Here is a 14,217-nt window from a genome sequence, read left to right as displayed (position 1 = left end):
AGGAGGGGAAAGTTGGAACAAAAGGTTCGGCAATTGTCAATGCTGCAAAATCACCCCTGCATATATGTGTTCAATAAAAAGTATTATTAAAAAAAAGGAGTAACTGTTTCATTTTCGTGTTTGTTGTCATATTCTCAATGCCCACAACATTATCTGAAACATAGTAATGAGTCACAAATGATTGTTCATTTCATTCACCCATCAAGAAAGCATTTATTAAGAATCTACTGGCACAGTGTTTAACCCCTGTGTTAAGTGCTTGGGATAGAAGCCCCCAAATCATACAATTTCTGCCTTTAAATCAACAAGCATTTATTAAGCCCCTACCATGTGGCAGGCACTATGCAAAGCACTAGGGATACAAACAGAAGCAAAAAGATAGTCCCTCTCCTCAAAAAGCTTACCCAATTCTGAGGGGGGAAAGAGAACACAAACTTGGAACTGAAAAAGGAAAGGAAAGACAGGGTAGTCATAGGCAGAGAATTCAAAATGCAGCTTGGGAAGAATGGTTGATCTGAGATCCTTTCTCTAAATGGACTCAGAGAAGGGCCCAATTCCATCTCCATAAGAGAACTAAGGACTAATGTTCACAGAGAAGCAAAGAAAAGACACATAGAAGATTAAAGCACCATACTAGGGAAGGAGGAGAGTACAAACAACTGAGGGCTTCAGAAAGGACCTCTTGAAGAAGATGATACTGGAAAGGAGCTAGAGCAGAAGGGAGGAGTAAGAACTTTTCTGGCATGGGCAATAACAAAGGTACAGATGAATTAGACCCAGTGGGCCTCAAACTTTCAAATAGGGGGCCAGTTCACTGTCCCTCACACTGTTGGAGGGCAGGACTATAGTACAAACAAAAACTCACACTCTGTCTCCGCCCCCTCAGTCCATTGAACACAATCTGGAGGACCTCATAAACATCCTCAGTGGGTTTGAGAACCCCTGAATTAGAGAGTCAGAGCAAAATCATTGGGGCAGTGTTAGGGTTCTGACAAAGTGGTAACAGGGTTATTAGCATGGTACTTAGCTGTTCTCTAGTTTAGAGTTCACACTTTCCCCCCTTTACAAGTTCACACCTCCCCCCCCTTTAAGAGTTCACACCTTTCAAAGAGCCTATAAAAGGACAAGCCCACTGGAAGCTCCAGGAGATTCAGAGCAGGATTCAGTGGGGAGATTCACTGGACCAGGAAACCCACAATCCCACCCTCTTGGAGTCTGATCTATTCCGACTTGTACTTTGGGGCTGGCTGGACACACTGGGAGGACATTGAGAGGCTGAAGCTGGCTAGAGGCTGGAGGACAAATCTTTGGATTCGGACACACTCCAAGCGAGCTCTTGGGAACCAAGGACAGAGAAAGGCCTCTAGTAAAGCTCACAGGGCCCAGGAAAAGATTCAGGACTTTGAAAGACAAAATCAAAGATCTGGACTTTCACTCCTGCTTGCAGGAAAGTGGGCAGACTCTTGTTTGCCATTAGCCTGAAGACCCGGTGAGCCTTAGAAGCTAGTTGCTGAAGCAAGTAGAGATCATTTCATCACACTGCATTCATGGAAAACAGACTCCAATTGGATAGTGGTTTGGCACCCCAAAACATTGCTTCTGTGCATCTGCAGGCCTCGGTGCTAAAAGAACTACAGCCACGGACAGTATCCCACATCACAGAAGTGGAGGAGTTTCACATCAAAGCAGAAATGTTGGAGCCTTTGAGAGACAGGGATGACCAAAAGATTCAAAAGGAGGAGTATCGTCGGAAGAAAGGCAATGCTTGTCAGCAAGAAGCCACCAATGCATGGGGAAAAGGAGCTGGATTGGATGAATACCATCACTTCCATCTTTCAAGCTGCCTGGAGTGTTTGGGACTAGAAAGCAGCACCACTGAAGCTGTCAGATTGGCATCTGCAGAAGACCTTGCAGATCTTCCTCATGGTTTCAGCAGCAGCCGCCAAGAAGGCAGTGTTAAGCCAACTTGCCAACCTGGACGAAGGAGAAGAGTCAATATTCCCGAGAAGCCACCGAACATTTTACTCTTTGTGGGCTCTGACTCTCAGAAAGGACAGCAGAGATTCCAGCAGCTCCATTCCCTTCTGAAGGATTGTATTGACACTGATTGTTATGTCATCTCCCAGCTGAAGGAGAAAAATGTGCTCAGCCATCCATGGCTGCATCACTGTTTATTGTTGATCATTGCCACAGAAGAGCCTATTTCTGAAGCAGTTTCCCAAAAGTTCATCTTGTACCTGTCCCAAGGTGGGAAGGTTTTGGGGCTATCTTCCTCCTTCACGTTTGGTGGCCTACAGCTGAAAAGCAAAGAGGAACTGAAGAAGAGCATCCAGACATTGGTTTTTTCCAAGGCTGATGACAGTGAAATGAAACTGAATGTAGTGACAAGTGGGATCCTATTTGAAGAAGGCCCTGGACAGCTGCCTACCCATCCTGGACAGCTAGAGGGTTACTTAGAAAACGTGCATCGAGACAGGATGATTGTTCACCTGCCTTGTGGAACAAACGGAGGAGAAGCAATTCTCTGTCAGGTGCACTTGGAAATGTCTCCCAGCACTTTGATAGAAGCTCCAGCTGCCTTTAATTTGCTGAAATCAAGCCATTTCACCCGATTGGAAGTCCTGAAGGAGATCCTGAGGGTCCTTGGCCTAAGGTGTGAATTAAAGAAAATTCCTCCCCTGACTCCTCTCTATTTGCTCACAGCTGATGAGGAAGTCCGAACTTCTTTTATGCAGTGGCTGGCAAGAAATGTGGGACCCGAAGGAGTAATGCAATTCAGCAAGCTGACCCTTCAGTTTGTTTCATCCCATCCACCAGAATTGGAAGTGACCCCATCTCATATGCCAGTTATCACTGCCACAGAGGATTTTGCCCCAGAACATTTTCACCTGGAGCTCTATCAAAAACATTTGCACACAAAGCAACTGGGAAAGATCATTCTGTTTGCTGAAGTGACTTCATCCACAATGGATCTTCTGGACGGCTTGATGGTTGAGGTGCCACCACACCTGGGTTTAGTAGCGATTGCAGCCCAGCAAACTCAAGGAAAAGGTCGTGATGGCAATGTCTGGCTTAGTCCTGTGGGATGTTCTCTTTCCACCTTACACCTCCACATCCCCCTAGATTCTCATCTGGGTCAGAGAATCCCATTTGTTCAACACTTGATGTCTTTGGCAGTGGTGGAGGCAGTTCGATCCATTCCTGACTATCAGGACATCAATTTAAGAGTCAAGTGGCCCAATGATATCTACTACAGTGATCAAATGAAGCTTGGGGGAGTGTTGGTCAACTCAACGCTTATGGGATCAACTTGTCATATTCTTATTGGCTGTGGAGTTAATGTGAATAACAGTCACCCTACTCTTTGCCTCAATGATCTCATCATAGAATATAATAAGAAACACAACCAAAACCTCAGTCTGTTACGTGTGGATTATCTGGTGGCAAGAACAATAACTGTGCTGGAGAGCCTACTGGATGCCTTTCAGGACAAAGGACCTAATGCCATTCTTCCTCTCTATTACAAATACTGGATACACAGCGGTCAGCAAGTCCGTCTGGGAAACGACGAGGGCCCACTGGTATGGATTGTTGGGATTGACGATTCTGGCTTCCTTCAAGTCCATCGAGAAGGAGGGGATGTTATGACTGTGCATCCAGACGGCAACTCTTTGGACATGCTGAAAAACCTCATCATCCCCAAGAATTAATTCAACTGTCCTGAGCAAGAGAGCAGAGTGGGCCATATCGAAGTGAGTTTCATTTCAGGCAAAAGTGCATAGCCACTTGCAAATACATTCCTGCTTTATTTCTTAGCTCTTTCCTACCATTCATCAGAAAGTTCTGTTTGGGATTGGGGAGGCTTGAGGTTTTTTTCCCTTAATGATTTTTCTCATGCCTTTTAGTTACTTTTTGTTTACTAGGGATTTCTCTCTTTTTCAGAAGAGTCGCCTGCCTTTCCCTTCTTAGACGGAACTTGGTGTATGTTGATACCTGGAGCTCTTTTATGCCAACAAGACAGGGAAATTTAGGTGTTTCACAATAGTCAACCCCTCATTATAGCTCCCTTTGAAAAGGGAAAAAATATCAGCCCCCCTTCTTGAGTCATTGCTCAGTTATGTGGGATGGTAATATCCTTTTGACTCAACCAAGGAGATATTTTGAAAACAAACAAACAAACAAACAAATAAATAAATAAAAGCCACACAAAATACAGAAAAAAACCTTTGTTTTTATTTCTTTATTAAGAGAAGAATTATAAATAATCTTTCAGAGATGGTGCTTTCCTTATTTGCATTTGTTATACTTAAGTGGCTAAAGAAATTTAATATATGTGAGTAGAGGTCAAAGATATAGTGGAAAATCACTACTTTATAGTAAATGTCTTGGCCAATGTAGTTCATATATTGAAATTTACTACAAAAGTTGAATGAATATCATATAGTTCAACAACAATGCTATATGATGATCAATTCTCATGGACGTGGCCATCTTCAAAATGAGATGAACCAAATCAGTCCCATTAGAGCAGTAATGAACTGAACCAGCTACATCCAGCGAAAGAACTCTGGGAGATGACTAGGAGTCACTACACAGAATTCCCGATCCCTCTATTTCTGTCCGCCTGCATTTTGGGTATCCTTCACAGGCTAATTGTACACTGTTTCAAATTCCGATTCTTCTTGGACAGCAAAACAACTCTTTGGACATGGAGACATATATCGTGTTTAACTTATACTTGAATTTCACATATGTAACATGTATTGGTCAACCTGACATCTGGGGGAGGGAGTGGGGAGAAGGAGGGGAAAGTTGGAACAAAAGGTTCGGCAATTGTCAATGCTGCAAAATCACCCCTGCATATATGTGTTCAATAAAAAGTATTATTAAAAAAAAGGAGTAACTGTTTCATTTTCGTGTTTGTTGTCATATTCTCAATGCCCACAACATTATCTGAAACATAGTAATGAGTCACAAATGATTGTGCATTTCATTCACCCATCAAGAAAGCATTTATTAAGAATCTACTGGCACAGTGTTTAACCCCTGTGTTAAGTGCTTGGGATAGAAGCCCCCAAATCATACAATTTCTGCCTTTAAATCAACAAGCATTTATTAAGCCCCTACCATGTGGCAGGCACTATGCAAAGCACTAGGGATACAAACAGAAGCAAAAAGATAGTCCCTCTCCTCAAAAAGCTTACCCAATTCTGAGGGGGGAAAGAGAACACAAACTTGGAACTGAAAAAGGAAAGGAAAGACAGGGTAGTCATAGGCAGAGAATTCAAAATGCAGCTTGGGAAGAATGGTTGATCTGAGATCCTTTCTCTAAATGGACTCAGAGAAGGGCCCAATTCCATCTCCATAAGAGAACTAAGGACTAATGTTCACAGAGAAGCAAAGAAAAGACACATAGAAGATTAAAGCACCATACTAGGGAAGGAGGAGAGTACAAACAACTGAGGGCTTCAGAAAGGACCTCTTGAAGAAGATGATACTGGAAAGGAGCTAGAGCAGAAGGGAGGAGTAAGAACTTTTCTGGCATGGGCAATAACAAAGGTACAGATGAATTAGACCCAGTGGGCCTCAAACTTTCAAATAGGGGGCCAGTTCACTGTCCCTCACACTGTTGGAGGGCAGGACTATAGTACAAACAAAAACTCACACTCTGTCTCCGCCCCCTCAGTCCATTGAACACAATCTGGAGGACCTCATAAACATCCTCAGTGGGTTTGAGAACCCCTGAATTAGAGAGTCAGAGCAAAATCATTGGGGCAGTGTTAGGGTTCTGACAAAGTGGTAACAGGGTTATTAGCATGGTACTTAGCTGTTCTCTAGTTTAGAGTTCACACTTTCCCCCCTTTACAAGTTCATACCTCCCCCCCCTTTAAGAGTTCACACCTTTCAAAGAGCCTATAAAAGGACAAGCCCACTGGAAGCTCCAGGAGATTCAGAGCAGGATTCAGTGGGGAGATTCACTGGACCAGGAAACCCACAATCCCACCCTCTTGGAATCTGATCTATTCCGACTTGTACTTTGGGGCTGGCTGGACACACTGGGAGGACATTGACAGGCTGAAGCTGGCTAGAGGCTGGAGGACAAATCTTTGGATTCGGACACACTCCAAGCGAGCTCTTGGGAACCAAGGACAGAGAAAGGCCTCTAGTAAAGCTCACAGGGCCCAGGAAAAGATTCAGGACTTTGAAAGACAAAATCAAAGATCTGGACTTTCACTCCTGCTTGCAGGAAAGTGGGCAGACTCTTGTTTGCCATTAGCCTGAAGACCCGGTGAGCCTTAGAAGCTAGTTGCTGAAGCAAGTAGAGATCATTTCATCACACTGCATTCATGGAAAACAGACTCCAATTGGATAGTGGTTTGGCACCCCAAAACATTGCTTCTGTGCATCTGCAGGCCTCGGTGCTAAAAGAACTACAGCCACGGACAGTATCCCACATCACAGAAGTGGAGGAGTTTCACATCAAAGCAGAAATGTTGGAGCCTTTGAGAGACAGGGATGACCAAAAGATTCAAAAGGAGGAGTATCGTCGGAAGAAAGGCAATGCTTGTCAGCAAGAAGCCACCAATGCATGGGGAAAAGGAGCTGGATTGGATGAATACCATCACTTCCATCTTTCAAGCTGCCTGGAGTGTTTGGGACTAGAAAGCAGCACCACTGAAGCTGTCAGATTGGCATCTGCAGAAGACCTTGCAGATCTTCCTCATGGTTTCAGCAGCAGCCGCCAAGAAGGCAGTGTTAAGCCAACTTGCCAACCTGGACGAAGGAGAAGAGTCAATATTCCCGAGAAGCCACCGAACATTTTACTCTTTGTGGGCTCTGACTCTCAGAAAGGACAGCAGAGATTCCAGCAGCTCCATTCCCTTCTGAAGGATTGTATTGACACTGATTGTTATGTCATCTCCCAGCTGAAGGAGAAAAATGTGCTCAGCCATCCATGGCTGCATCACTGTTTATTGTTGATCATTGCCACAGAAGAGCCTATTTCTGAAGCAGTTTCCCAAAAGTTCATCTTGTACCTGTCCCAAGGTGGGAAGGTTTTGGGGCTATCTTCCTCCTTCACGTTTGGTGGCCTACAGCTGAAAAGCAAAGAGGAACTGAAGAAGAGCATCCAGACATTGGTTTTTTCCAAGGCTGATGACAGTGAAATGAAACTGAATGTAGTGACAAGTGGGATCCTATTTGAAGAAGGCCCTGGACAGCTGCCTACCCATCCTGGACAGCTAGAGGGTTACTTAGAAAACGTGCATCGAGACAGGATGATTGTTCACCTGCCTTGTGGAACAAACGGAGGAGAAGCAATTCTCTGTCAGGTGCACTTGGAAATGTCTCCCAGCACTTTGATAGAAGCTCCAGCTGCCTTTAATTTGCTGAAATCAAGCCATTTCACCCGATTGGAAGTCCTGAAGGAGATCCTGAGGGTCCTTGGCCTAAGGTGTGAATTAAAGAAAATTCCTCCCCTGACTCCTCTCTATTTGCTCACAGCTGATGAGGAAGTCCGAACTTCTTTTATGCAGTGGCTGGCAAGAAATGTGGGACCCGAAGGAGTAATGCAATTCAGCAAGCTGACCCTTCAGTTTGTTTCATCCCATCCACCAGAATTGGAAGTGACCCCATCTCATATGCCAGTTATCACTGCCACAGAGGATTTTGCCCCAGAACATTTTCACCTGGAGCTCTATCAAAAACATTTGCACACAAAGCAACTGGGAAAGATCATTCTGTTTGCTGAAGTGACTTCATCCACAATGGATCTTCTGGACGGCTTGATGGTTGAGGTGCCACCACACCTGGGTTTAGTAGCGATTGCAGCCCAGCAAACTCAAGGAAAAGGTCGTGATGGCAATGTCTGGCTTAGTCCTGTGGGATGTTCTCTTTCCACCTTACACCTCCACATCCCCCTAGATTCTCATCTGGGTCAGAGAATCCCATTTGTTCAACACTTGATGTCTTTGGCAGTGGTGGAGGCAGTTCGATCCATTCCTGACTATCAGGACATCAATTTAAGAGTCAAGTGGCCCAATGATATCTACTACAGTGATCAAATGAAGCTTGGGGGAGTGTTGGTCAACTCAACGCTTATGGGATCAACTTGTCATATTCTTATTGGCTGTGGAGTTAATGTGAATAACAGTCACCCTACTCTTTGCCTCAATGATCTCATCATAGAATATAATAAGAAACACAACCAAAACCTCAGTCTGTTACGTGTGGATTATCTGGTGGCAAGAACAATAACTGTGCTGGAGAGCCTACTGGATGCCTTTCAGGACAAAGGACCTAATGCCATTCTTCCTCTCTATTACAAATACTGGATACACAGCGGTCAGCAAGTCCGTCTGGGAAACGACGAGGGCCCACTGGTATGGATTGTTGGGATTGACGATTCTGGCTTCCTTCAAGTCCATCGAGAAGGAGGGGATGTTATGACTGTGCATCCAGACGGCAACTCTTTGGACATGCTGAAAAACCTCATCATCCCCAAGAATTAATTCAACTGTCCTGAGCAAGAGAGCAGAGTGGGCCATATCGAAGTGAGTTTCATTTCAGGCAAAAGTGCATAGCCACTTGCAAATACATTCCTGCTTTATTTCTTAGCGCTTTCCTACCATTCATCAGAAAGTTCTGTTTGGGATTGGGGAGGCTTGAGGTTTTTTTCCCTTAATGATTTTTCTCATGCCTTTTAGTTACTTTTTGTTTACTAGGGATTTCTCTCTTTTTCAGAAGAGTCGCCTGCCTTTCCCTTCTTAGACGGAACTTGGTGTATGTTGATACCTGGAGCTCTTTTATGCCAACAAGACAGGGAAATTTAGGTGTTTCACAAGAGTCAACCCCTCATTATAGCTCCCTTTGAAAAGGGAAAATATATCAGCCCCCCTTCTTGAGTCATTGCTCAGTTATGTGGGATGGTAATATCCTTTTGACTCAACCAAGGAGATATTTTGAAAACAAACAAACAAACAAACAAATAAATAAATAAAAGCCACACAAAATACAGAAAAAAACCTTTGTTTTTATTTCTTTATTAAGAGAAGAATTATAAATAATCTTTCAGAGATGGTGCTTTCCTTATTTGCATTTGTTATACTTAAGTGGCTAAAGAAATTTAATATATGTGAGTAGAGGTCAAAGATATAGTGGAAAATCACTACTTTATAGTAAATGTCTTGGCCAATGTAGTTCATATATTGAAATTTACTACAAAAGTTGAATGAATATCATATAGTTCAACAACAATGCTATATGATGATCAATTCTCATGGACGTGGCCATCTTCAAAATGAGATGAACCAAATAAGTCCCATTAGAGCAGTAATGAACTGAACCAGCTACATCCAGCGAAAGAACTCTGGGAGATGACTACGAGTCACTACACAGAATTCCCGATCCCTCTATTTCTGTCCGCCTGCATTTTGGGTATCCTTCACAGGCTAATTGTACACTGTTTCAAATTCCGATTCTTCTTGGACAGCAAAACAACTCTTTGGACATGGAGACATATATCGTGTTTAACTTATACTTGAATTTCACATATGTAACATGTATTGGTCAACCTGACATCTGGGGGAGGGAGTGGGGAGAAGGAGGGGAAAGTTGGAACAAAAGGTTCGGCAATTGTCAATGCTGCAAAATCACCCCTGCATATATGTGTTCAATAAAAAGTATTATTAAAAAAAAGGAGTAACTGTTTCATTTTCGTGTTTGTTGTCATATTCTCAATGCCCACAACATTATCTGAAACATAGTAATGAGTCACAAATGATTGTGCATTTCATTCACCCATCAAGAAAGCATTTATTAAGAATCTACTGGCACAGTGTTTAACCCCTGTGTTAAGTGCTTGGGATAGAAGCCCCCAAATCATACAATTTCTGCCTTTAAATCAACAAGCATTTATTAAGCCCCTACCATGTGGCAGGCACTATGCAAAGCACTAGGGATACAAACAGAAGCAAAAAGATAGTCCCTCTCCTCAAAAAGCTTACCCAATTCTGAGGGGGGAAAGAGAACACAACCTTGGAACTGAAAAAGGAAAGGAAAGACAGGGTAGTCATAGGCAGAGAATTCAAAATGCAGCTTGGGAAGAATGGTTGATCTGAGATCCTTTCTCTAAATGGACTCAGAGAATGGCCCAATTCCATCTCCATAAGAGAACTAAGGACTAATGTTCACAGAGAAGCAAAGAAAAGACACATAGAAGATTAAAGCACCATACTAGGGAAGGAGGAGAGTACAAACAACTGAGGGCTTCAGAAAGGACCTCTTGAAGAAGATGATACTGGAAAGGAGCTAGAGCAGAAGGGAGGAGTAAGAACTTTTCTGGCATGGGCAATAACAAAGGTACAGATGAATTAGACCCAGTGGGCCTCAAACTTTCAAATAGGGGGCCAGTTCACTGTCCCTCACACTGTTGGAGGGCAGGACTATAGTACAAACAAAAACTCACACTCTGTCTCCGCCCCCTCAGTCCATTGAACACAATCTGGAGGACCTCATAAACATCCTCAGTGGGTTTGAGAACCCCTGAATTAGAGAGTCAGAGCAAAATCATTGGGGCAGTGTTAGGGTTCTGACAAAGTGGTAACAGGGTTATTAGCATGGTACTTAGCTGTTCTCTAGTTTAGAGTTCACACTTTCCCCCCTTTACAAGTTCACACCTCCCCCCCCTTTAAGAGTTCACACCTTTCAAAGAGCCTATAAAAGGACAAGCCCACTGGAAGCTCCAGGAGATTCAGAGCAGGATTCAGTGGGGAGATTCACTGGACCAGGAAACCCACAATCCCACCCTCTTGGAGTCTGATCTATTCCGACTTGTACTTTGGGGCTGGCTGGACACACTGGGAGGACATTGAGAGGCTGAAGCTGGCTAGAGGCTGGAGGACAAATCTTTGGATTCGGACACACTCCAAGCGAGCTCTTGGGAACCAAGGACAGAGAAAGGCCTCTAGTAAAGCTCACAGGGCCCAGGAAAAGATTCAGGACTTTGAAAGACAAAATCAAAGATCTGGACTTTCACTCCTGCTTGCAGGAAAGTGGGCAGACTCTTGTTTGCCATTAGCCTGAAGACCCGGTGAGCCTTAGAAGCTAGTTGCTGAAGCAAGTAGAGATCATTTCATCACACTGCATTCATGGAAAACAGACTCCAATTGGATAGTGGTTTGGCACCCCAAAACATTGCTTCTGTGCATCTGCAGGCCTCGGTGCTAAAAGAACTACAGCCACAGACAGTATCCCACATCACAGAAGTGGAGGAGTTTCACATCAAAGCAGAAATGTTGGAGCCTTTGAGAGACAGGGATGACCAAAAGATTCAAAAGGAGGAGTATCGTCGGAAGAAAGGCAATGCTTGTCAGCAAGAAGCCACCAATGCATGGGGAAAAGGAGCTGGATTGGATGAATACCATCACTTCCATCTTTCAAGCTGCCTGGAGTGTTTGGGACTAGAAAGCAGCACCACTGAAGCTGTCAGATTGGCATCTGCAGAAGACCTTGCAGATCTTCCTCATGGTTTCAGCAGCAGCCGCCAAGAAGGCAGTGTTAAGCCAACTTGCCAACCTGGACGAAGGAGAAGAGTCAATATTCCCGAGAAGCCACCGAACATTTTACTCTTTGTGGGCTCTGACTCTCAGAAAGGACAGCAGAGATTCCAGCAGCTCCATTCCCTTCTGAAGGATTGTATTGACACTGATTGTTATGTCATCTCCCAGCTGAAGGAGAAAAATGTGCTCAGCCATCCATGGCTGCATCACTGTTTATTGTTGATCATTGCCACAGAAGAGCCTATTTCTGAAGCAGTTTCCCAAAAGTTCATCTTGTACCTGTCCCAAGGTGGGAAGGTTTTGGGGCTATCTTCCTCCTTCACGTTTGGTGGCCTACAGCTGAAAAGCAAAGAGGAACTGAAGAAGAGCATCCAGACATTGGTTTTTTCCAAGGCTGATGACAGTGAAATGAAACTGAATGTAGTGACAAGTGGGATCCTATTTGAAGAAGGCCCTGGACAGCTGCCTACCCATCCTGGACAGCTAGAGGGTTACTTAGAAAACGTGCATCGAGACAGGATGATTGTTCACCTGCCTTGTGGAACAAACGGAGGAGAAGCAATTCTCTGTCAGGTGCACTTGGAAATGTCTCCCAGCACTTTGATAGAAGCTCCAGCTGCCTTTAATTTGCTGAAATCAAGCCATTTCACCCGATTGGAAGTCCTGAAGGAGATCCTGAGGGTCCTTGGCCTAAGGTGTGAATTAAAGAAAATTCCTCCCCTGACTCCTCTCTATTTGCTCACAGCTGATGAGGAAGTCCGAACTTCTTTTATGCAGTGGCTGGCAAGAAATGTGGGACCCGAAGGAGTAATGCAATTCAGCAAGCTGACCCTTCAGTTTGTTTCATCCCATCCACCAGAATTGGAAGTGACCCCATCTCATATGCCAGTTATCACTGCCACAGAGGATTTTGCCCCAGAACATTTTCACCTGGAGCTCTATCAAAAACATTTGCACACAAAGCAACTGGGAAAGATCATTCTGTTTGCTGAAGTGACTTCATCCACAATGGATCTTCTGGACGGCTTGATGGTTGAGGTGCCACCACACCTGGGTTTAGTAGCGATTGCAGCCCAGCAAACTCAAGGAAAAGGTCGTGATGGCAATGTCTGGCTTAGTCCTGTGGGATGTTCTCTTTCCACCTTACACCTCCACATCCCCCTAGATTCTCATCTGGGTCAGAGAATCCCATTTGTTCAACACTTGATGTCTTTGGCAGTGGTGGAGGCAGTTCGATCCATTCCTGACTATCAGGACATCAATTTAAGAGTCAAGTGGCCCAATGATATCTACTACAGTGATCAAATGAAGCTTGGGGGAGTGTTGGTCAACTCAACGCTTATGGGATCAACTTGTCATATTCTTATTGGCTGTGGAGTTAATGTGAATAACAGTCACCCTACTCTTTGCCTCAATAATCTCATCATAGAATATAATAAGAAACACAACCAAAACCTCAGTCTGTTACGTGTGGATTATCTGGTGGCAAGAACAATAACTGTGCTGGAGAGCCTACTGGATGCCTTTCAGGACAAAGGACCTAATGCCATTCTTCCTCTCTATTACAAATACTGGATACACAGCGGTCAGCAAGTCCGTCTGGGAAACGACGAGGGCCCACTGGTATGGATTGTTGGGATTGACGATTCTGGCTTCCTTCAAGTCCATCGAGAAGGAGGGGATGTTATGACTGTGCATCCAGACGGCAACTCTTTGGACATGCTGAAAAACCTCATCATCCCCAAGAATTAATTCAACTGTCCTGAGCAAGAGAGCAGAGTGGGCCATATCGAAGTGAGTTTCATTTCAGGCAAAAGTGCATAGCCACTTGCAAATACATTCCTGCTTTATTTCTTAGCTCTTTCCTACCATTCATCAGAAAGTTCTGTTTGGGATTGGGGAGGCTTGAGGTTTTTTTCCCTTAATGATTTTTCTCATGCCTTTTAGTTACTTTTTGTTTACTAGGGATTTCTCTCTTTTTCAGAAGAGTCGCCTGCCTTTCCCTTCTTAGACGGAACATGGTGTATGTTGATACCTGGAGCTCTTTTATGCCAACAAGACAGGGAAATTTAGGTGTTTCACAATAGTCAACCCCTCATTATAGCTCCCTTTGAAAAGGGAAAAAATATCAGCCCCCCTTCTTGAGTCATTGCTCAGTTATGTGGGATGGTAATATCCTTTTGACTCAACCAAGGAGATATTTTGAAAACAAACAAACAAACAAACAAATAAATAAATAAAAGCCACACAAAATACAGAAAAAAACCTTTGTTTTTATTTCTTTATTAAGAGAAGAATTATAAATAATCTTTCAGAGATGGTGCTTTCCTTATTTGCATTTGTTATACTTAAGTGGCTAAAGAAATTTAATATATGTGAGTAGAGGTCAAAGATATAGTGGAAAATCACTACTTTATAGTAAATGTCTTGGCCAATGTAGTTCATATATTGAAATTTACTACAAAAGTTGAATGAATATCATATAGTTCAACAACAATGCTATATGATGATCAATTCTCATGGACGTGGCCATCTTCAAAATGAGATGAACCAAATAAGTCCCATTAGAGCAGTAATGAACTGAACCAGCTACATCCAGCGAAAGAACTCTGGGAGATGACTACGAGTCACTACACGGAATTCCCGATCCCTCTATTTC

The 14,217-nt window shown here is 43.6% G+C and overlaps 3 pseudogenes; all 3 read left to right on the top strand.

Annotated features, from left to right (window-relative positions):
• Window positions 1–1,532: 1,532 nt before the first annotated feature.
• LOC141541053 (biotin--protein ligase pseudogene) lies at window positions 1,533–3,710 on the top strand (annotated as a pseudogene).
• A 2,622-nt stretch (window positions 3,711–6,332) lies between these two features.
• On the top strand, window positions 6,333–8,510 carry LOC141541052 (biotin--protein ligase pseudogene; annotated as a pseudogene).
• Window positions 8,511–11,132: 2,622 nt separating this feature from the next.
• LOC141540626 (biotin--protein ligase pseudogene) lies at window positions 11,133–13,310 on the top strand (annotated as a pseudogene).
• Window positions 13,311–14,217: the final 907 nt, after the last annotated feature.

Source organism: Sminthopsis crassicaudata, chromosome 4 (assembly GCF_048593235.1).
Source record: "Sminthopsis crassicaudata isolate SCR6 chromosome 4, ASM4859323v1, whole genome shotgun sequence".
NCBI lineage: Eukaryota > Metazoa > Chordata > Mammalia > Dasyuromorphia > Dasyuridae > Sminthopsis > Sminthopsis crassicaudata.
This window is presented reverse-complemented; position numbering and strand designations above follow the sequence as displayed.